At 33.1% G+C, this 24,089-nt stretch overlaps 1 protein-coding gene and 1 non-coding gene across 3 annotated transcripts in view; both read right to left on the minus strand.

The window, feature by feature from the left end:
- Ten-m (teneurin transmembrane protein Ten-m) overlaps positions 1-24,089 on the minus strand; it is a 579,656-nt gene that overhangs the window by 486,248 nt on the left and 69,319 nt on the right. The gene's annotated exons all lie outside the window — the stretch shown is intronic.
- On the minus strand, positions 15,497-15,569 carry TRNAK-CUU (transfer RNA lysine (anticodon CUU)). Its single transcript has one exon. It is a non-coding gene; the product is annotated as a tRNA-Lys (tRNA).

The raw sequence follows: 24,089 nt of genomic DNA on the forward strand, positions 1-24,089 counted from the left end.
CATTCAACAATTAACCACGTCTAAAACAATAAAATAAAAAATAACAAATAAAAAACAAAATAAAAAGCAAAAAATAAAATGAAAACGGTAAAAAGGTATGTTCAGCTATATTTTCAGATACGGACGCTAAAACCTTCGATAAGACATGGCATAACGACCTTGTTCATAAGCCGCAGAAAGTGTTACCGAAACTACACATTGAACCATTAAAATTTTACATTACAGCCAGAATGTTTAGAGTCAAACAAGAGAAAGCCTACTCCACAATAAAAGAAGCTAAAGCAGTTATAGCACGAGGAAATGTTTCGTGGTAATGCTTTAGCTACCCTACACATGTGATGTACCACGATTGGAAAATATCATGATATTTGCTGATAATACTGCGATTCTTGCTGTCGGAAACAATAGTGAAAAAGCCTTATGAAAGTTACAACAGGCAGGTCTCAATTTAAAAAATTATAAATCAGAAAGCCTGGGAAATAAGAAGTAACAAAAGTAAATTTGTGCATGTGCAGTTCACCTACAATCAGATCGTACATGCATCAGTGACAATAAATAACTCTATCATGCCATTTAGCCACAAACAGGTTTTTTGGAATTTGTCTTAATGCAAAACATTCAATTATGAGAATGTTCCGCCAAAAATCAATATAAATTCAATACAAATTCTCCAGAACAAAGACCTGAGAAGTATTGTAGATGTACCCAGATACCATATGGCTGCCACTCAGATAATTAAGAGAATCGCAGTGAAACATAACGAGATACCCCATTCTAATATCAATATCATAGCAATACAACTTTTAGATGACACCAGAATAGGACATATACTCAAAACTAGAGAGCAAAAGAAGAGCAATTTTAATACATAAGATTTTTTTCACCAATGTAGGATCAATGAGCCCTCTTAAATATATACCTAGATTTAAGTGATTGTAAAGACAAATTATAGGTTAGTCTGCAACAATGCAATAACGAATTTGAAAAAATATGTAGGAAAAGTAAAGGAATTTTCGTTTATACGAGAAATTACTGTATTTTTATTATTCGAATCAAAATATAAACAGCAACCCATTGCATTGAATAAGACCAATTTTTATCTCTTCAACAGCCGTGCTCAATCATTTTAAAGGCATATTTTTGTTCGAAACATTATAATTTTCTTAAAATATACAAATTAGAACATATATTTCAATTTCAATTTGCGAGATTCAATGCCTCACTAATATTTAACATAGATTTTCTACTACTTCTTCATTTCGTATAATTGTCTCCCATCAATTAACAAACAATTTTTACAAGTGGCACATAAATAAGTGAAGGAAATAAATAAAAACAAATCTTTAGTCCCCTTTGTTTCTGAAGGCATATAGTTATTATAGTTACATATAAAATATCCCAATTCACTATTTCTTAAACTGGGCTAGCTACTTCATCCAGCAGCTTTGGATGTAGATATATCTGAAGTGTTCACCACAAAACTTTCAGTCATATAGCACTTGTGACAACCGAATCGTTTGTACACTTATAAAAGAGCTTATTTGATCTATTCGACTCTTTTAGTATTTCAACATTTCAGAGGCCCACTTTCAAACTTCCTAAATTATTATTATAATTATTGATTCAAATCCTGGATTTTCATAACATATCTCAAATGAAGACTCCTGAGATATGAGAAACAATAGACCAAACTGGCCACTGTTTAAAGAAAAGCTGGATGGAATAATTTCTCTTAATTTGCCTATACAAGAGGAAGAATGTTATGATACCCCTAACAGTGATATAGCACAAAGAGAATATGTAGCTTTTTCCACAATTCGGCAGAAATTTTCGGAAAAAGGAAGTTAAAAAACATGATGAGCTTGATTTTATAGACAAGAGATTAATTATCATGGCTGTTTTATCATATTCTCAAAAATAAATACTTAATCTGTCTTTTAAACTCCTCGATTTTACCATAATGAGAGCAAAGCAATAAATTTGATAAATATCATACATTTTAATTTTTTGTTGTTAAGTATTGTTTCTTGGTATGTTTTCTCCATTCTGACATATATTGATTGAACTGTTTTAATTATCTGTTCCTTAATTTTCACAATAACATTGTAGTAATAATTATAGCTTGTGTCAATACATTTTGTGTTGAACGAGTAAGTAAAATTTTAACAGACACAGAGTTTCAGCTGTGCTGTTCTATTTTCAGTACGAGGGAACAAAAATATAGAAACTCTAATACATCTTATTTGAATTGATAGCACTAAAGAAATATGAAATATGGAAAAAGAGCTATAGACAATTTTGATTATATTTACCATGAAATATATTATGTTTTCAGTTAGATTGATCCATTTTTATATTCACATTTAATTATTATTTATTTATATATTTATATTTCATTATTTATTATTTATATACATTATATATATTCATTATATACTTATATTTCAGCTTTTTGATATTGTATAAGATATTTTGTTCTTGCTGAGACCACGCAAAACAATTCTGAAATTATTTGTATTAAGTTGACACTCTATATATTACTCTATGTTCCTAACCACAACTCTCATAAGACACTCTACGTGCCATAGTGTCACATATTTTAATGATTTTCTATATATATATATATATATATATATATATATATATATATATATATATATATATATATAAATTTGCCTATACAAGAGGAAGAAGTTTATGAGACCCCTAACAAATTTAAACAAATAAAAATTGAAGTGATGTTCTATATATCATGTAAACCATAACTGTCATAAGAAATATGTAATGACAATTGGGCTAATTGTGTAACAAATCGACTTCCTATTCATATATGTAAATTGGTATATAATTTAATATATGTTTGTATATATATATAATATTGATATGGTAATGGTTGAATAAGATCTCGTTGAGTATGTCCATCCATTCACAAGTTCTCATCAGTTAGTTCTCGTTATTTTAGTGCATAATTTATCTATTGATATCAACATATTTTCACGTTTCTCTTATCAAAACATAACGTTTTGTGTTTACGTACATCCAAATAGTATTAGAATTGATATTTGCATTGTGAGCACAATTCCGACAAATTTATATTTCTTTAATTCAAATCATCAGAAGCGTACATCCTTTCAAATCGAATCACAAGATAGGGGCACCGCTGCGTCAACAGCCGTTAAAAAGAACGGTTTAATAGACCTAAAATTATCACGGAGACGTGTTTGTCGTGGTACGTTGGTTCAAAGTCACGAATCCATCATTAAATCAGTAGAAAAATTAGTGTTTTTTATGTCACAGACTCCTTGATGATATATATTGGAGTAGAAAGCTTGGAAGGTAACAATATTGATGACGAAGGTAGTTTGGAATTATGGAAGAATCGTTTTCACTATGTTATTTTTTTTATTATTTAATTAATATATTGTTACTAGTCGTCTCCGTCTAACCTACATATTGTCTTTATAATTACTTAAATCTAGGTACATAACTAGGAGGACCCATTGGCCGTATCTCAGTATCCGGTGAAATAATGTTTATACATGTTACTGCTGTATTTTTTATTATATGCACCTCACTACACAACACTACACAATATCAGATGGTTTGATTCTTTTGAGTCTGTGTCCGGCTCTGGTGGTATCCAATAGTTGCAGTATTTCAATATTCGTATGAGAATGGAGTCTTTCCTCATGCTCCCTTGCAATTCTCTTGATTTCTTGACTGACTGTGGGTATCTGAAGGTCTCGATGTAGGTAATCAGTCCTATAGTATTTGGGTGTACCCACAATACCTCTCAGGACTTTGTTCTGAAAAATGTGTATTTGATTTATGTTACTTTTTGCAGAACATCCCCATAACTGAACTCAGTATGTCCATATAGGTTTTAGTATTTGCTTATATAATAGCAATTTTGATTTTCTTCCAATTAGCCAGTACATTTTCCTATATTGCAATTCCAGTTCTTTTCTTTTCTTCTGTATATGTTCCTTCCAGCGAAGTTTTGCATCGCGATTCATTCCAAGATATTTAGCGTTGCTGCTTTATGGAATGATAATGTTATTTGATGTTATTGGTGCTTGTACGGTCTGTTTATAGGTGAACTGCACAGGTACAGATTTACTTTAATTAATTTTTATTTTCCAAGGTTGTGTCCAATTATTTATATTTTCACTTGCCTGTTGTAATTTTCGGTCAATATGTTATGAGATTTTTTAAAATTCCTTCAAATAGATAATTGGTTTGCTCAATTTCCTCAAAATAGGCATATATTTCTCTTCATTCGACCTTAATCTCATATGACCTATCCATTTCTCACGTTTGAAAACAGGAAATAATCCCAGTAATCTAAGTCTGGAGAATAAGCTGTATGGGCTAGCAATTTGTAGCCCGATTTATTAATTGTTGCCATGGTTACTACGTAATTGTACATTCGCCCATTGTCTTCATGTAACAACTCCTTTTTCTTTGCCAAATACGGCCATTCTTTCCTGAAATTAACAAGAAATCTGTCCGAAAGCTCTGAATACTATTCTCCAATAATCGTTACTGAAATTCACTATATTTATTACGGAATCTCTCCATTAGCAAACATTCAAAACCAAACCAAATCATCATGTAAAATGTGATGCATTCAGTTGAGATACCTATCTACTACAGCATCAGTTATCTCACGTACTTTTATTCTCCGATCGTTCAATATCATTTCATGGATAAAACAACCTTCAGTGATTATGGAGTAAACCATTTTCCAACCACTGAAATTCATGGTGTAGATTAGGGATGCAGAAAAAATATCGATATATCGATATTTTCCGAAAAATATATCGATATTTTTACAGAATAAATTAAATACAATTTTTAATAAACCTTTAAAATGGGTACTTAGTTTTAACGATTTATCAAAAATTATTTATCACTATTCTTTAAGAGCCGTCTTGGTAGCGCAGTGGTAAAGGCAATAGGACGGTCTTCCTACTGTTGCGATAGCTGCGGATTCGAAACCTGCTGGGACACGATCGTAAATTTATGTTTGTGAATGTTTAAAATTTGTGATTGTCCTAAGCAGGAGTGTAATATCCGACAAGGAAAATGACGTCAGTAACCAGGCTGGGTAAGACCGGATGTCTTCTGGGGTGATTCCGAAAGTTGGTCACTCGCTTTTTGAAAAAATATCGAAAACGATATTTCGGTTTTTTTTTCAGTAGCCAACACCCCTCTGACAAAAAAACAGTCGTCGTAACATTTCTCAAAAAAATACAAAAATCAAGCTTTTAAATAAATGAAATATTCATTGATATGTACTTCGACTTTTGCTGATATGCTTACGTAACTAGCTGATTGTTAATTTATACGAATGAAGCTGGTGGAAGAAGCTTCCTTTTGTCAAATAATTTTGCCCATCGCAATTTCAAATTAATTGGAATTTTAATAAATCGTATCGATAAAAGAATAACGAGCTTATCATAAAAAGTAGGGTCGTTTAACTTTATGTTCAAGACGTTTTCGGACAGGAAACTTTTTTAATGGCCACGATGACAACAGATTTGAAGCAGCGCCCGCGGAGGCAGATTATAACAACGATAATTAAGAGTGTTTGGTGTTTAATTATGGACGGAACCGGAGAAAAAAAACGATAAAATGTACCGGTGCTTTTCGAAAAATGCCACTATGTGAAGATTTGTTTGTTGATGTTTGTGGGGTGATTTATTTTGTTTTGGTCAATATTTTAATATATAATAGAAACTCTACGTGCTATAGTATCAGATATTTTAATGATTTTCTATATATCATCAAAATGGTCCAAAGAATTACAATCAACTTACAAAATTGAAAATTTTTGATTTAAAATATTAAGGACAAATACAAATAACTTAATAATATACATATTATTTTAACATACTAGAAAGTAAAGTTAATTTACATAAATATCAAGAATTAAATACAAATAATAAAACATATTAACGCGAAACCACTAAATCCTTTCCCAAAAACGACCTCCATCGCCCCCAATCCCCGAATGATATTTTTCTTTATTATATTAGGGTCTTAGCGTAATTTTGTAGGTCATTAATATTTTGCAGGAAGTGCAAAACTGCAGAAAAGAGAGGTCGTTTTCACCAATGAAGTGAGCTTAAATCTACCCAGTGAACAAGCCTGGATCTGAAGCGCGGCATTAGATAGGGCTGCTGCAAATTTATCTGGGGGCTGTTGGAGGATTTATCATTCTCGTGCTCCATTGTCGGGTCCGGATTTTCCACCATCGAGACGGAGGGAAACGGGAAGCGACTAAAGAGGCAAGAAAGGGCTTAGATTAATGTAATTGTCCTAGATTTTTTGCCCGTGTCCGTTTAGAATTTTTCCCTCGAAAGTTTCGAAAAATAGCTTCTGGTTTTTTGGAAAACGGTTTGCTTGATGGTAACGGTTCCATATCTCATTTTCTACATCGAATTGATACAAGGTTTAAACTACAATCTTTCAGAATTTATTTTTAATTTAAAAAGTACGTGACGCACATATTACAATTGATTATTCACTTATTAAGATGTAGTTCTTAAAGCACAGATCTAACACTTCCGACCCGAATATTAATTAGCATTTGGTGGATGTATTCCCATTGGAATACTTCATATTAGTTTAAAAGACGGCGTAGTTTTTAAACATATAACTGTGCTAATATAGAGGGCCTTTGTCTCTTCACCCTCCGGATAGGCAATGGCACGCCGTTGTTAACAAAAATAATCTTGAGTTTGAGCGGTATTTTTCAAGTCAAATTTGCTCTTCTACCACAGATCCCAATTATCCCTTCATATCCATCAGTTCCATTCAAACGTTTAAACTTTCTAATTCCTTTGGCATTTGCAATATCTGTAAAGAAGTCACAAGTCTTAACAATTTCATTTTGTGGCTTGCATTTAGAAAACCCATGGTTTTTGCTATGCCAGCTATATGTTGCGTACTCAAGGGTTAGAAAACCATTAGCTTTGTTCATGTGTACCCCACAGGTATTAACTATAAATATTGTTCATCAAATCACATTACGATAGAAAAAAATGTGGTGTGGTCCAATTAAAATTTATTAAATTAATAATATTTCTATCATAAAAGTGTAAAGGAACTCGTTTTCAGAATATTTTAAATATAAGTTCTATAAGGGAATTTATTTTTTTAATTTTAAATATGTATATTAAAGGAATATATTTCCGAGTGTTAGTTCGAAGTACTCTGAAACACTATTAGTGTATCCCAAGGCACTCGCCAAACAGTTAAATGTGCGCGATGACAGTGTAGTGCAAAGACTCAAACGCAAACTGCTATACGAATTGATTAATAGAGACATAGTCATATAATCACATAATCACTAGAATAAGCCAGAATAGTTTTTAGAATAAGTTGGTATAGACTTTAAAATAAGTTAGAGTGGTATGTAGAATAAGATTTAGATTATAACTTGTACAGTAAAGTGATATACTGTAAAACTTATAGTACACAGAAGTGATATACTACATGACACGATGGTTATATTGTATTTTATAACTGAAATTATATTATAGTACTTATTGTCCCCGGGCAGATTGTTGAAGTTCTAGGAGATTAATTTAAAAAATTGTCCATATAATTAACGGTCCCCAACCTAACAAGTGAAAAGTCCCCGGTTTGACACATATATGGCACTATTAGAATTAAATCCATTTGTTTTTTAGTTAGCCCTAACCCTCAAAAGATGCGTGTATAAATTTGACAGCTGGCCGCTCATTAGTTTGTGAATTATAGCATTTTGAGTGAAACAATTTTTGTTATTGTAAAAAAGATGGATAGAAATGAATGCGTGTTGCTTTTTGAAGGGAAATAATACAGTTGAAGCAAAAACTTCGCTTGATGCCGAGTTTCCAGACACTGCCCCAGAAAAATCAGCTATCAAGGATTGGTATGTTAAGTTTGGACGTGGTGAAATGAGCACCGAAGACGGTGAACGCAGTGGAATCCCAAAAGAAGTTGTTACCGACGAAGACATTAAAGAAATCAATAAAATTATATTGAATGACCGTAAATTGAAATTGAATGAAACAGCAGACACTCTAAAGATATTAACTAAACGTGTACATGATATAATTCACTAATATTTGGGTATGAGAAAGCTCTGTGAAAAATGGCTGCCGCGTGAGCTCACTTTTGACCAAAATCAACGACGAGTTGATGATTCGGAGCAGTGTGTGAAGATGAAAGCGTAATTAACCAATTAGCCAACACCGTGACAATGGACGAAACATGGCGTCTATCATTTCGCTCCGAAGTCTAATCGGCAGTCATCCGAGTGGACTGCACACGATGAACCCGCTCCAAAGCGTGGGAAAACGCAATAGTCGCCTGGCAAGGTTATGGCGTCTGTATTTTGGGATGCACATAGAATAATTTTCATTGACTACCTTGAAAAAGGAAGGACCATCAACAGCGACTATTACATAGCGTTATTGGACCGTTTGAAGGACGAAATCGCCGAAGAACGGCCGCATTAAAAAAAAAGAAAGTGCTGCTTCACCAAGACACTCCACCGTGTCACAAGTCAGCGAAAACGATGGCCATTCCAATGAAAACGATGGCCAAAAAATCCATGAATTGTTTCCTCATCCACCGTATTCTCCAGGTCTGGCTCCCAGCGACTATTTCCTGTTCTCGGATCTCAAAAGAAGGCTCGCTGGGAAGAAATTTTCGTCGAATGAAGAGGTGATCTCCAAAACTGAGGTCTATTTTGAAGAGAAGGACAAATCGTACTACAAGAATGGTATCTAAAATTCGGAGGGTCATCACACTTGAAGGGAATTATGTTGATTAAAAAAACTAATTTGGCCAAAAAAATGTCTTTTACTATGGTAGGCCTGAGAGTTTTCAATTGACCTGGTATATGTATACATATATGAACGGATATTTGTATATATATCCGGATTAAACAGAGACTAAATGTCGCAGGAAAACTCACGGCAATTAGGACCGACTTTTATTTCGCAAACTCCCGTCCGGAACACATGCTGAATATTCTATTGTGCATAAAACACTCGGTGGAAACTACATCAACGATAACCGTTAAGACCGGAGTATTATATCGTACACTCCGTACCCGCCGCGTCTCCGGCAATTCCAGAAAAGTCTCCGCGGCCTAATTGCCCATTAAGACGCGCGGAACTGCGACTCTCGCCTGGTAACTTCTTCGGCATCAGCGAGGCTTAAAAGACAGCAGAAATATCGCCATCATGTCTTGTCCATAATTCGCCACTCCTATCCCATGACCCCGTCGTCGCCGTCCTACTTCTCTCGTCGGTGTCTCCGGGCCCCGACGTCACCGCCACCTCCTCCTCGGCGCCCTCGACCCTCTCCAGGCGGGTCCCACGCCATGCCGAATATCTCCACCAGATTAAGAGACATAAATTTCCGAGAAAGGGCCCCTAGAAAGACACGGTCGAGGCAGAGGCGCGACATAATTAATGAGACTACGTGATTAAGATTATGTTGGCACGCCTGAAAAACACGGAGATTAGGAGGAGGGGCGAGGCGGCAGCGTCGGGGGAAGGGTGGGGGGGTCAGGAAATGGGGCGGTCGTATTCGATCGAGATTGGGGAATTGAATACGGCGAAAAAATGAATTCGGTGCTTATATAATTTCCACGACGATATTTACTGAAAATCATTCTTAAACTGGATTTTACATAATTCATATCTCAAGACACCAGCTTATATTGTTAAGTTTCTCTACAAATTATTAAACTATCTAACATAACTATTATATTAGATGTTTTTTTTACTTATTGTGATGCAGCTCCTTCATATTCCAATGGTTAGTGCAGTGCAGTCCAAGTGCAGCAATAGCGAGTAATAAACGTAAAGTTATACTTCTGCTTGACAACTTCGGCCACATGTTGCAAAAGATGTAAAGTGGTGAAAAGTGGCTGTTCTAATGAGAATTTCTGTTGCACCCAACTTACTCACCAGACATGACGCCTTCTGAGTACCACACTGACTAGGCTGACACAATTTTAAACTGCTGCAGAAGTGCAAAAATGACTCCAAGAAAAAGTTGTAGAATTAATGTATTTTCTGCATAGATGCGTTTTTGAAGGGAAAATGCACGAAAGAACATAATTTATTCTAACAAATTCTTCAGTTAATAGTACTGGTCAGACTATAATAGCTTGTTTAATAGTAATTGCTATTACTAAAGTACTAAGAGTTATTGAGTTATTGCCTATTGTTTTATTATGGAGTAAATGCTTCACGAGTAAAAATTATATGCGATATTATATATTATATATTATTATTTTATTTTATATATTTTTTTTATATTATTTTATATATTATATATTATATATTTTATAAAATTATAATCCCCATACTCTCAAGTAACCTATCCTATTTCTAACTGTTATAAATAGAAAGTTTTGTTATTCCAGATGTATTTTTTAGTATATACATATTAATTGTTTCTACTTATTTATTATGCGGGCACAATAAAGTCGCATTAAATTTATATCATATATATATATATATATATATATATATATATATATATATATATATATACATATTAATAAAATCAAAACTTATTATAAATAAAGTGTAGTAAGCATTAGTGGATACTATAGATATTAACATATACATAATATCTAAATAGCCGTAGAATATAGAGTTAAAATTAGATATACAGCAAGAATTAAACACAAGTAATAAGCCATTGCACAGTGAGATTGTTTTGAATGTTAATAAATAACAAAACTTGTATTATGCTAGATGGACTTGATGATCTAGAGTTTTTGTAGACTTCAAGCTTCAAGCTTCACTATGGTAGAATTGTCAGTTAATTTGCTTTGATTTGGATCCGGGTTTTTTTAATATTAAGGTATGATTGAATGTTGAATAAACAAATCGTTTTTATATAAGTTACTTACTGTGGGTATAATACGACTGATCCTGCAATTTACTCACCTGAAACAAGAAAGATAATAAATATCATGAGCATTTATAAATATATTAACTTAAATTGCTTGAACTTTTAATATTAAACATTTAATATTGTTAAAAACAGATGAAGCAGATGAATGAAATAAACAACGGAATATTAAATTTGCTTAATATTTAATATTAACTAAAATATGTCGAAGTTATTATTATTATATTCAAAAAAGCTTTCCAAAATAACTATATATATATAATATATATTTATTATATATATATATATATATATATATATATATATATATATATATATTGCTGTATATATTATATATAACGCCCCTGTGCATCTGTAATATGCGCTCGTGTGTATATCGTCAAGCAATCGTGGGAAGTTCCCAATCTAGAAAGTGAAGCTAATCTTCTAAATTTGCCACAGTTTTATACGCCCTAATTTCGTTGCTAATATTTCAGGTCGTGGCTGGGGAACAAGCAAAGATTTATATTTAGCTTTTATAGGGGATCACCTAACTTCACCGGGTCTATGAACCCGGAGTTTTTCAATTATTGCTAAGAGTGAGGGGTGGGGTGGGGGGTTTCGATCTCCCATCGAGTTTATCGGCCAATCGCTGTATTGAATCTCTAAATAGGACATAGTTTATAATCTTATTTTATTATCTTTGGATGGTAGTTGATAATGGTGATAGCATTAACATAAATACAAGGGGTTATATCTGTATTATTTATATATATAGAAATAATTATAACAATAGAACATAAGAAATAATACAATAATTTATATACATACATATATATATTATTGTATTATTTCTTAACATTTACCTACTTTCTTCAGATACCTTCAAGACAGGGTTTAACAATCCATCAAAAGTTTTACCAGCGTCTGTCGCCTGTTTTTTTTTAATAATGCGAGTTCTGTGATGAAGAAACTAACTTTTTTATGAACTCATGATCATGTAACTACTTACATAGACAACTAATGGAACCACGTCATTTAGAATTCTTTTTTTTATTAATCCCCTAGAACGTCAACAATCCGCCCGTGGGCAATAAGTATTATTATATGATTTCAGTTATATAACATCCTGACATATAGAGCATCACTTCAGTAAGTGATTTGCCGTACAACTTATAATCTAAATCTTATTCTAGATACTATACTAACTAATCTTAAAGTCTATCTTAACTTGTTCTAAAAACTATTCTAGCTTATTCTAGAGATTATTAAATCTCACTCTATGTGTCTATTAATTAGTTGGTATGGAATCTATGCACTATACTGTCATCGCGCATATTTAACTATTTGACGAGTGCATTAGGATGCACTAATATTCTTTCAGAGTACTTCGCACTAACACTCCGAATCACACTCGTTATGGGTTCTATGGGGATATCGCGCTGAATCAGTTTGGACAAGTAATATGGGGCATCGACGATGACTCGCAACAATTTATTCTGGAACCTCTGGAGGGTATCTGTGTTAGATTTGCTAGTAGTACCCCACAGTTCAATACCATAGGTCCAAATGGGCCTATGGTATTGACTTATATAGCAAAACAGTGTTATCTAATGATAGTTTAGATTTACGCTCTATCAGCCAGTACATTTGATTTAGTTTAACCCCAAGTTGTTTGCGATTGTCATTCCAATGTCAAACGTCGATCGAAATGTATTTCCAAATATTTAACATTGTCTACTTGCGGAAGTTCATGATTATTCAATTTTACTGAGGGACACGTTCTTCTACTACTCATTTGCTTTGATACGCCACGTTTTCAACCACAATTCGACTTTGTTAAGATGAAGTTGGAGGTTTCTTGTGGCTGATATTGGATCTTCGTGTGAATTTGGGATTCTTGATTTGTCATTTTTTATCAATATTTTCTGCCACAACACATGATTTTATGCCGTCTTGATGAATTCTCGGTATATTCAAAAAGAAAGTTAAATTTTCTCATTACAAATGATTTACGTTGATTAATACACTTTGCACCATACATAATAAAAAAATTCGCTGATTCTCAATTTTCAAGCCACCGTCCGTTGTTGAATTTAAGTCAGGATAGGACTGGAGGGACAATAAAATAGTGTGACCTGATACCACTCTCGTGATGGTACTCGACCAACTGTTCGTACTACTCCCGACCTGACGTTGGAGGGGAAAGAGATCCACCGTAGGTGGGACTGTGTCTAATAGAACAATTAGAGAATAATTTTATATAACAAATTATGTACGAGAAGATTATTACCAAAAATGTTGAACTCTCCATAGTTTAACATTACAATTAGATGAAAATATTCGAAATATATGTACTATCACTCGTATTGTGCTGTATTGACATCTATTAGTTAATAACTTAAAGTATCAGTGTAAACAAGTGTTAAACAACCTAACCTATCTGCTGAATTATATGGTTTTCAGATTTCTCTACATAAAATGATAGTTTTCTAGTAGTCTTTTTTCGTATTACGACTTACATATACTTTTAGAAACTATATTGCTGCTACTCTATCATTTCCTAATTATTGGTTATAGTCTCAATGATTTAAAAGTGATAATTTGGATGTCAATAAGAAAGAATGACCTGTAAGAGTAAAAAAGTTCGGAGACAATGCTTTGCCAAGGCTAACTGGACGAAAATAAATCTCAAACTCTCAAAGAACCTTCAGGTAGCTTAGCCAGTTGATGAATTAACTATTTCCATACGTTTATATGCGATAGGCCAGGTACAAAAGAAAAGAAATTTGTTACCACACGAATTAACTAAAGATAATCTTTGAATTATTTTTTTCTGAAACAAAAAAGAAGAATTTTAGTCGCGTATTATAAATGACAATGAAAAGTAGATCATTTAGGACAATCTAAAGTCAAAAAAGGCATGGGTTAGTTCTCCAGAGCCATCTACATTGACAATGAAGCGAATATTCATGGCCACAAAGTTTTACTATAGACCAACTAGATATTAAATATTATAACAGATGTCAACCGACGTTAACTAAATTGTTGCTGATGTATATTGAACCACTTTTTCACAGTAAACGCATTTTGATGAATTGAACTTTATTCTTCCCTTTATTCACTTCACGACGCTTTACTCTAAGAAATAAAAATAGATAACGATCCGATGATGTCAAAAAATGTCACAATTCTGTTACAGAAGTTTCCACTGACATTCAAAACAAATATATCAACTCCAATTATCTCGAAAACTAGATAGAAGAAATCGAGAACGTTCAGTAACTTTTCCTCCTTCGAGCCGTGAGGGTATTTTTACCTCTTGGCCTTCATCCAACACCATAATAGATACATAAATGCATTCCATAATTCCAGTTGGACACGATTTTCGTGTCCCATGATTTATATTCGGAGATCTTCGTTTAGAGTGTTCGTAAAAGTCTCGGTTCTTATTAGATCGTTAGGATATTTATTATATTTCAATTGGATTTATGCGTAAATGTTATTTTGGTTTTATGGTATAACGAAAAATATTGGAGTAATTTTCATAGTAATATGTTTTACTATTCTATCGTTTGCTTTAGCTTTAGGTATTATAGTAGTCAGCTCCTTATATAATTTTTGAAGTCGGTTCAATTTGTTTGTTAAAAATATTTTATATTATCTTTTAACTTACACTTTACTTTAACTTTATATTATCATTTAATATTATTAAAGCCGTTAAAGCCGGCTTGGTGGCGCAGTGGTAAATGCGATGGGACGGTCCTCCTACTGTTGCGATAGCCGCGGGTTCGAATCCTGCTGGGGCATGGTTGTAAATCGTAAATCTATTCACTTATTTATTAAGAGTGTAAAATCGGACAAGGAAATTGCTGGGTAAGACCGGATGTCTTCTTTGATGATTTCTAAAGTTGGTCACTTTACAGTCACAAACTTTAGGTCAAAACTTCTACAGTTGTTATATATATATATATATATATATATATATATATATATATATATATATATATATATATATATATATATTATTAAAAAAATAATTTTTATTAAACGCCAATATTTTAACGGAAATATTAAGAATATCAAAAATTTAAAGTTTTCGAGATCATATGCGTATAAAAGTTCCAAAGATCGTTAACAATATTTAGAACAAACCAAAAGCCTGAAAACATGTATTTTGAGGTAAGAGAATGAAGATTTAGTTTAAATTCTGTTATAAATTATAATTTTCAATCATAAAACATAAGTTTAAATCATCCAAAACACTAAAAAACAACCAAAAATATATATAGTTTTATAACTCCAACAATATTTATTGACTTGAACCAAAAGGACAAGAAAAATGGCAAAGCTTCTTATTCGTAATCATAAAACATTATTTAATTGGTCAGGACGTGTAGAAATAATTATTTGTTAGCGTTACCATAAACTTTAGTATATATCTTGAATTTAAACTCTCTTTGTTATTTTATAAAATTTTTTCTATAAAAAAAATACCAAAAAAAAATCTTCAAGTCTTTAGATAAAATCACAGCGGTATTTATTCTTAAATTCCCAGGAAAATAAAAAGGAAAAAGTTCTCCGCCCAACGTGGGGCTCGAACCCACGACCCTGAGATTAAGAGTCTCATGCTCTACCGACTGAGCTAGCCGGGCTTGTTATCCTCGTATCGATGCGTGCTATCTAAACCGGTAGGGTTACTCGGTTTCGCTCGGGTCGACTTTCAAACTTCCCAACTGTCGTCTGTTCACTCGATTAATTACTGACCGAATACCCACATGACCGACCGTCCGCTCGACGTTCCGTCAGCGATATGCAAACTGAAACAAAGTTAAACAGACGGAAATCGGAGTGCACCAGTTCGAACGACGTCTTTAATATTAACAATTGTCAATTAACTCGTCTTTGTTCGGGACAAAGCAACGGGCCGACGTTAAACACATACAGTCTCTGTAATTGGTTTCTATTTCTCTGGTGCGATACACTACTATTGCAGGAACCAGGGGGTTTCTGAAGGACCGGTGGAAGGAGAGGTCCAGTGATTAATATTTTAAACATGATAATCGTTGAGACGTTGTCGTTTATATACGTAGAATTTTGATTACAAATATTTTGGAATGCGAGTGGCCGGAGGATTAGGGCTCTGTTTGTTTCAGTATTTGTAATTAATTGCTTTAACATCAGTCAGATATTTGAAATTAATTCAGCGGCTTTACCATCGACCATAGAAAAATTACGACACATGGGCTAAAATGTCCCTGGCCTAACACATACATGGCACTAAATTTATAGCATTCATCGCTTTTCGGTTAGTACTAATCTTCAAAAGAAAGCACTTCAAATTTCGTGATACTCATAAGTTTTTGGATCAAAAACAATTTCGTGTTGTAATTTTACACTGCTGCTTGAAAAAATTGCGTTCGGGCTAAGCAATGGCTTGAAAAGTGTTATAAGGACTCCGCTCCAGCAGAAACAACAACAAAACTTTGGTTTTGCTGACTTCAATCGCGGTTGTACAGACACCGATGATGCAGAACGCAGTAGACGTCCAAATGAAGTCGTAACACTATAAAACATCCGGAAAACCCACAAAATTTGAATGATCGAAAAGTGAAGTTGCGTATGTTAGCTAACATCACAAAGATATCAGAAGAATGTGTTGGTTTTACATTGCATGAGCATTTGACTATGAGAAAGCTGTGTTCAAAATGAGTGCCGTGTTTGCTCACGGTGGAACCAAAAACAAGAATATGTTAATGATTCTGAGCAGTGTTTGGCCATGTTTAAACGTAACAAACCGGAACTTTTGCGTCGATGTGTGTCAATAGATGAAACATGGATCGATCACGTCACTCCGGAATCAAAATGATGGTCATCTGAGTGGACAGCACTTGTGATAAATAGCTCTACAAAAGTGGTGGTTTGATACACCCAGGACTTTTCAGTTCATGTCTTACTTAGAAGGGGATCTTAGTGTGCCCTTATTAATCTGTCATTAGAGAGACGTATAAAATGCATGACAATTGAATCTACAGCGAACTGAACAAGATCTAGTAGGTATATATTTGAGCGCATATACGCACTTAAAATAAATAACATTTCAATTTAGTTTGTGTATGTATGATTTTTGTTTTCATTCTTTACGGGTTCCTTATTAAGTACTAGCGACCCGCCCCGGCTTCGCACGGGTGCAATGCTGATACTAAATTAAATACACTACAGAAAAAATATGAACGTTGTATATAAAAACATAGCGGCCCGCTCCGACTTTGCACGGGCATAAAATATATATGCCTATGTCACTCAATGAAAACATGATTAAAATCGATCCAGTATTTTTGGTTCATTCATTACTGCCCTTGGCCTGCACGCATTAAATTTGGAGTAAAACAATTCCTCTTCCCCTATACTTACTATGAAGATTTCCTGCTATCTTTGGAATATCTAAATTCATACAATTTTTATTACATTATTACATTTTTAAACGCAAATTTTAAATTTGTAATATCTCCGAAAATATTTGTTTAATTTACATGCTGTAAGGAACCATATTGATCTATATTAATTGCACACTGTATTTAAGGTACTTAATTCGATAAGGATTAATGCCGTATTGCTTAAAATAGCTTCGTAAATAAGCCATTTTCTCGCGTAAAAAGTAAACAATAAAAATGGTTAATGTGGGTTATCCCTAAAAGATAAACATATACCATCCCGGACTTTTTTGTAGACCTTTTTATGGTGTACAATACTGTAGTACATTAATTTGATCTAACTCGTAGGGTTAGGCAGCGTTTTTGCTAATTGCTAAATAAGCCTAAAAAAATAGGTTAATTTACGACATCACATTAGAAACCTCTAAAATTAGCAATGTTGCCTTAGTATATTATGCATGTATTATACATATAAACCTTCCTCTTGAATACTATGTATTGATTAGAAACTGGGATATTTGGATTGTTTATTTTATTGATGTTTTTCTTCATTGTTTTTAGAACATTTGATCATTCAATAGTGTTAGAAACTCATTTTCTTCTGTCTAGTTGACATTTAATTATGTATCTAAGCCCATCACATGATATTAAATATAATTTTCCGTATTAATTTATAAATTAAACTAGAAATATGTCATTAGAATAAAAAACAAATGAGACTTAAACTCAAATTTTAGCAGTGTTGTTTACCTCGATAATGATTTTATGAGACTATATAAAGGTAATAATAATATAGTATTTGCATAAAATGGTCTTCAATCAAAATAAATTACTTGTTGTATGTTGAAGCTATATCTGCTTATTTAGACCTTGCAAGATTTAAGCACGTTTTTCTAACTATTACGCAAACTACATTCCGACGCAAAATCACAGCACAAGTTCCAATTAATATTTTATAAATCATCGTCAACCGACAGCCTTTATAAGAATGGACTATGTGAGAACTTGAAAACTAGAACCAATGTTGACACACGCATTGACCAGTTCAGAGCGTCAGATAACTTCAAGGGCCATTCCCATCTGCTAGAGTTCAAAAGTTGACCCGAATTTGTAAACTTGTGTTATTTTAGAAAAATATAAATCAGATTATTTTGGGTGTAAAAGGAGATTTCACCGATAACACTAAGAGCTCGTCAGCCATTCATCTCGGATCCAAATAAACTGTTCAGACCGTAATCTTTATTTTAACCTCTCTCTATTTTTCTCCCGAGCTGACGTCCCTTTTGTCTCGCATATAATGTAGGGCATTGTGTGACGCGCTCTCTCCGAATTATTAAAAAATGTACACGACATAAAACATTGGAAATTTAATCCCCAAGATAGCAAATAATCTGTTCGCTCTTTTATTAAGATATTTCCACCGTGTTGAATTTGATTTTATTAAAAATTCTTTTCAGAAAACTGCCCAACCTAATAATACGATATTACATTCTGACGCTATGAAAATATATTAAAAGTCCCCTTATACTTAAACAAAAGGCAATATAAAATGTTAATTTCACGGAATAGTTGGAGCACTAGTACCCTGAAGTGTAGTCGAACGATTTAATTGAACATAGCTGCGTAAAATTAATCAGTCTGTAACGGATCCTTCATCTCATATTCGCTATTTTACTTTTTTTTAACTTTCCGTTATAACTGCTTGAGATCTATACAAATCTATATAAATCGCTAGAATTAGTTTCAGTTTTTATCCTGAAATCTGGATTATATGTTACTTATTTTTCTTTGAACATCAGATCAAAAAAATCGTGATATAACCCTTTATAATGATTTTTTCGTAACTCTGCTTCAGATATAGATATATCTTCCAAGTTGTTAGTACTATTTCAACAAATAATACTTTTATTGACAGACTAACTTGCCTTATTGTTGTATTGATTGGTTAATAATATATGTCATTAATTAGATGTATGTTGAAGAGTTTCTTTCAGAGATTCTTAGTTGAAAAACAATTGTGTTAAATAGTCTGCAGCGTTTGTCCACTACTGTTCCTACTTTCAAGTGATGGTGTTGAAGACACTTTGAAGCTTTTTTTTGGCCTGGAACAGGATAGGGGAATCCTGTTACGGATACCTGGTCGGGAAGACCCGCAGGAATAAGCGAGTTGGACTGGTTATGTGGAGACTGCCTTTGGGCTACCCACTAAACCCCACCCTATCAGCTGATCCAATGACCCTAACTGATACTTCTTACTATTAGTAAGGAGGGTAACTGGTAACACCGTTAAGACGCACAAGGGCCAGGCAAGGACGTGGCGTCGTTATCACACCACGCAGCTTGTGGTACATGATTTAATCGCTCGTCGGGGAAGGTCGAGACAATTTGGAGTTAGAGCACAACGGGGTAGTGTTGGCCGTGATAGAATAAGACTACGAAGAGCCAAATAAGTTATTGTATCAAAAAGTATTAAAAGCAATAAACCCGATGTTTTTGAGATATTTTTTAAATATATATATTCCAGTTCGAGTTGAATGTTAATGGCTTAGACAGGACAAAGCTTGTCGTTTCAGATAGTAAGGCAATATACATGTCGATTTGATTTTTATAAAAAGAAACAAAAAGACCTCCAGACAGGAAAACAAGAATTATTTCCAAACATTTTAATGAAAAATGGGAAAACATTTATTTGACCAAACCGCACTTGCTACAATAAAAGCGATTTTTTTGTCGGGACCTTCCAGTAAACGACGAAGCGTAGAAAAAAAAGTATATATATATATATATATATATATATATATATATGACCCTTTCAGATCCACCATCCGCTCACCATTCGGGAAAAGATGAACGGACTCGGACCAATTCCTAATGTATCGGATCTCTTTCCAGTCCGTTCTATACTTGGCAATGGTTCTAATTGAATATATGTCAGAGCTAAATGTTCGCGATACGGCGGCAAGAGACTAGGGAGCGACCTCTTACGGTAAAAGCTGCATCGTCCGTGTCGCAGTGCGCTTTCGGGTCGGTTCGGGCGCCAGCTGGCATATTCCAAAATTAAGAGTTTTGTAATATGGATCAATGACGTCGTAAAAGATAACAATTATGATCGTAGGTACTCGCATGGACCTCGTATTTGCTCCGGGGTCAAGAAAAGGTTTTTAACTAACAGGGGTAGGGTGCGATTATTGAATTTAAAACGGGAACAGGGTTGGACAGTATTTGAATTGGTTGTAATTATAATAAATAATTGAAATACATATTTTGTATTTGCATATACGTCACTTTTTGAAAATGTAATTTGTAATTTAGAGATCAAATACCTAACGCTGATGTATTTTGTTGACTGCAGAACATTTATGTACTTTTTTATATAAATACATTTAGTCAATCTTTGTAGCGACGCAACATAGTATATAGTCTATTCAATGTACTAATGAACCTACGTCATCAATATGTAAAATGTGTTGCCTATTGGAATTTGTAAATTTGTTTTAGCACCAGACAATATTTCATTCTCATTGTATTCTAGCTAATGCTGTCTGATAACATTCGAACGTTCGAATCAACCTGCGGAAGTCGTTCGATTGTCAAATGTCTGTCAGATATTTCAAAATATTAGTGATAGTACGAGGTTATAAACCACCAAAAGCTGTTTTGGCGTTCCAATATTCCAAAATGGAACATTAAACTACACTTGGTAAACTACACTTGTAATATTACAAAAGTTGATGGAAAAAAGGTAAACGTTAGACTAATATATTTAGGTGTTGTATGTTATAATGTTTTTTTAATAATTCGTTACGTATATATTATTCTTCATGCTAGAAATGGGAATCCAACAAAAAGATCCCAACAAGTGTCAGGCAAAAACTACATTTTGTACTACGTATGTTTTATGTAATTTACTTTATATTAGATCTAGGCCTGAAAAAAGGTACACAGTACTGCAGATATCTGAACTATATGGTTATGGAGGGTAACGACTCTGTAATCACTACGACTTAAAAGTGTTCTGTATTTCATATTTTAAATAAATGCGAGATCAACAAAGCAAATCCTCTATTTTTCCCACCTCTATTCAGAAAAACTTGTGAGTGTAAATTCATTTATATGTTGAGACCGTGGAATCAAATCAATAAAATGGAATTTTACATCAAATCTTGCAAAATTGCTGATGAGGGCCATTATATGATCCAGACCACTTTTAAAATACTGTACGTGGATATGTTGCAAACAAATTGATCAAGGGCTTGGACTCAACCGCACAAAAATATGAAATGCCTATTGAAAGCTTGGTCTATTATGAACTCTAACTGCAAACTTAATGTGCAGATGTTAGCAGGACAATTATATCATTAAAATATATTGTGAACGATATTATGACTGAATGTATCAAAAATCACATCAAATACGATACCACACATCTTTCAATCAATTACCCTAATCACGCCAGTAACCAAGCTGAGTAATTCTTAATATCGAGAATCCTGATTCGGAGTTCACTAGGAGTTAAGATCAGGTCTAGATAAATTGTGGTTGGTACAAAAGACACTTTAAACAAAAATAACAGTGGAACAGTGTAATTGGAAATTACTTGGTACATTTAGTAAAATTTTCAACGAACATTACTGGTAAAATTATACTGTTATAATTGTTTTTTTTATCGATTTTTGTTTGAGACTGTTTTAACTAAAATTATAAATGTTCGATACCAAAATCGAATATAATATAAGGATATTATCGGAAACCCATTCCCACGTGAACAGGACAACAAAAACTATAACCCTGAAGTTAAAGTATCAATTTTCATATCAGACAAACAACCATCAAAACATATCATTCCGGCTAATTGATCACAAACGCCCGAAACTACACGCATTCCAGGCAAAAAACTCCTCCAGCCAGTCGTCTGGGTGGTCCGTCCGTCACCAGATGTGCGTATTTACTCGAAACAGACCCGTGGGTTGGAGGGGAGGACCGTACGGGAAAAATAACCGAGGTTACGGGACTAATTCCTAATGACATTGGCACTTGTACAAACAGCGCTTTAAGTGTGTCGAACGATTTTGTTGTTTTACGATCTATAAAGCGGAAGAAGGAGCACGGCGAAGGGGATTGGTCGACGATAGAGGAGGAGGTGGTTTGATAGGCCATAAAATGACGGTATTGTTTTTATGGATTTTCGGAGCTTTCGGTCTTTCATAAAAGCAGTGCTTGCCGAAGAATTACAACGTGTCAACATAAGTAAACATTAAAATATTAATATCGGCGGGTTAACTGCATATAATTGGATAATTGGTTTGTTTTCCCAGAGGTTTCAATTTTATGATTCATAAATCCATTGAGTTTTGGTTAGTCAGAAGATACTGCCAGATTGACCGGTTGATGTTCAAAGAGATTAATTTATTTGTCAATGACAATTTAGTAATCCGATTAGTAATTCTACATTGCAAAAAAGGTTGCCTTCGATGAATTATCAATGCTTATTGTTTTGCAATCAGCGAAGAGCTTGTCAATGATTTACAAATCAAATATATCCACGTAATTATTCACATAATCATAACAGCGTGGAGGCAGTACAACTGGTGGGCAGCACACTATTTGCACAGCAATCAGAAGATTGAAGCGAAAGTGTGTACGTGTGGTACCATTGACTTGGTACCATCGATTGAAAACAGTAGTAAGTTAACCCATAAATTAATATTAAATGTTATAAAAATTGATTTCCCCAATCTTCAGTCCTAGTTATAAAGTCTTTAACATTTGTGATCTACAGAAACAACCACTACAATTAACAAGATAGGCGAAAACATTGGTGTTTTGTATACTTCCACTTTTGCTATTGAATTTTCTATCAATTTTGGTATTTTTACAAATATAATTAATCCAAAATCTGAAGGTAAAGAAATTCGATATTAAGATAATTAAATTCAAAGTATGTATTTAAGAACAATTTTATTTGCAACAAGATTATAGATATCTGATTATTTATGCTAACTGTACTTCATCAAATGTGATGAGAAAATAGAGAAAAACTAGTGAAGTGGTGAAGCCCCGCGATTTTATAGGATAAAGCTTAAAAAAATTACCCATACTACACAAATAATATTCCTTTCTGACAATGTGGTATGGTTGAGAAAATTTTTAAATAAATAACAGCACGATTCTTGCGCACACAATATTTTAAATCACAGTGTATCAACATAAATATTGATCTAGTGATGATCTGCGTCAAGCTGGTAATATTCTCAGAACCTACAAATGCTCTAGGTAGCATAAAGAAATAAATCATAAATCTTGCTATGTAAACAAATTCTATAAAATGTCTCTTTAACTTCTGGATTTTACCCATAATAAGAGCACAGCTGGTTTGCTCATACACCATACATTTTAATATTTTGTTGCTGTTCTCAATAACTTTGTATGAATCTTATATTCATTAATAAGATATATTTTGTTCTCAATTAGGTTGTAGCTTTACATGTTTATGGTTAACTATTTTTCTATATATATATATATATATATATATATATATATAATATATAATATATTTCCCAAAAAAAAATTATTAAATTAAAATTCTACATAAATACTAATATTACAAAATATTGAATTGCTAAAATAATATTATATATATATATATATATATATATATATATATATATATATATATATATATATATATATATATATATAATATCGGTCATTAATAAATGACTGACAATGCTAAATTGTGAT

The sequence above is a fragment of the Rhynchophorus ferrugineus genome, unplaced genomic scaffold (genome assembly GCF_030347505.1).
Source record: "Rhynchophorus ferrugineus isolate W39M unplaced genomic scaffold, kcgeb_rfMv2 rfM11, whole genome shotgun sequence".
Classification (NCBI taxonomy): Eukaryota; Metazoa; Arthropoda; class Insecta; order Coleoptera; family Curculionidae; genus Rhynchophorus; species Rhynchophorus ferrugineus.